Here is a 1954-nt window from a genome sequence, read left to right as displayed (position 1 = left end):
TGTGATAGATGCTAATGGTTTTTGCTCTACATATACATTTTGTTTTTCTTTCTTCAGTTTGAAGTAAGAGATGGCCAAATTTAGTAGAATCCATTTATGATAAATGGAAAGTATTCTCTAGATTAACTTCTCAGAAAAAAACAGTAAATGCTTCATAAAAAAATACATATATTTAGTAGGCTAATGCACTCTTACCTTAAATGTATTTTCTTTATGGAGGAAAATAGAACTGCTTCCTATGAGCTGGTTAATTTGTCCAAGTAGATCATGTAAACGTCACTGAAAACATTTTAAGTCAGATTGAACTTTATTCAGGGGAGGGGTATCTCTTTATAGTCATCATGTATTTATATATTTGTTTAAGACCGATGAACCAAAATGTATTCTCTATTCAAATTAAGAGCACAGTAAGCATTTTTGTGAAAGAAATTACATACTTAACATTTTTGTCTTTACAAGTGCACTTCATAGATCATGTTAATGGAGAAAGAAAAATAGTGATTTGATAATTCTTTTTAGATATAAATAAAAAATTGTAGTGTTTTACTTCATTTTTTAAATGATTTTTTAAATGGTTTAATCATCTTGGAAGATAGTTGTCAACTTGAAAGATATCGCCATATGCTAAAGTATAAGAGTGATAGCTGAAGAAATTACTAGTTCTTTCTCATTCCCTAGAGACTTGAGTAATGTACTTGCAAGTTCAGTTTACAATAAGAGAAATCTACATTTAAAGTTAGAGTGTCACCACAATATCAGAAACTAATAATTTGATTTCTTACCTAGGAAAAATGAGTATATACCTATGAATTGCAGGAAAATATGTTGCATTCTGTAAACCTAAATTCACCACACTGCCCACCAGTTTTCTTGCTAGACTGCTTGATATCTCAATGTTTGGGGATGCCTTATGCTTGCTAGGCAAACATTCGGGTCAATCACCAACAACAGATGCTTGGCTGAGTTTAGTGCAATACTTTTCTGGCTTCAGTGACAGTAAACAGCATATCAAATCATTTAGCAAAGCACACTGATTATTGTCAGAGTTTCCCTTTGAGTTACAAGAGTGCAATGGAGCTTCTACATGGCCAGGCTGTGGAGAAATGGTGTACTGTTTCTCCCTCATTGATATATATATATGCTTTAGTGTTTTTAGTGGTAATATATAACATGAGATATCCTTGTATGAATAACTAAATGAGGAAAAAAAAGATGAAGCAAAAATGTGTTTCTTCATTTTTCTTCAGAAAGGAAAGACAGGAAATTATTATTGAAAAAAAAAACATCTTTATAAGCCATAAGATGAAGAGGAGTGATGACAATGAATATCATGTATTTTACTAACATTCTGTGACATTTCTTGCTGTTGCCTGAAATTTGACAGGAAGTATGAATGATTGATTTGTGATAATGGAATGCTAAACCTTACATAGCAAAATTGAACTGTGATAATAAGAAATCATGTTGGTTAGGAGAATGCCTTTTGGCAAGTGGTGTACATGACCCACCTTTGTACGGCCTCCCCTTTGATATTTGGCATATTTTCTTAGAGACATAATAGACAAAGAAAGCATTATTTCACACCTGTGTGTATTTCTGTGGTTGAGAGTTATGCCATTTAAGACAGTTGGTACAGTTTTCTGAAACTTCTTTTTTGCTTGTATGAGAAAATTATCACAGATGTACCTGATTTATGTAAAGATCCTTAAAAAAGACACCACAATGTCTCCTTTATGTTCAGATATAATATATCACAAGAAAAAGTCATTATTTTATTTGTGCTTACGTGGTTAAGTGTAAATTAATACTTAAGTTTTGAATTTTCTGTTATGTATTTATTATGATTAAGATGTGTAAAGATCATAGAAATCCAAATGTTGCAAGAGTAGTTAACATCTAGGTGGTGTTGGTAAAAAGAAGATTGGTTCAGCAAGTTCAGAAGGTAGTATTTATT

The sequence above is a fragment of the Penaeus monodon genome, chromosome 23 (genome assembly GCF_015228065.2).
Source record: "Penaeus monodon isolate SGIC_2016 chromosome 23, NSTDA_Pmon_1, whole genome shotgun sequence".
NCBI classification, from domain to species: domain Eukaryota; kingdom Metazoa; phylum Arthropoda; class Malacostraca; order Decapoda; family Penaeidae; genus Penaeus; species Penaeus monodon.
Note: the sequence above shows the minus strand (reverse complement) of the source record.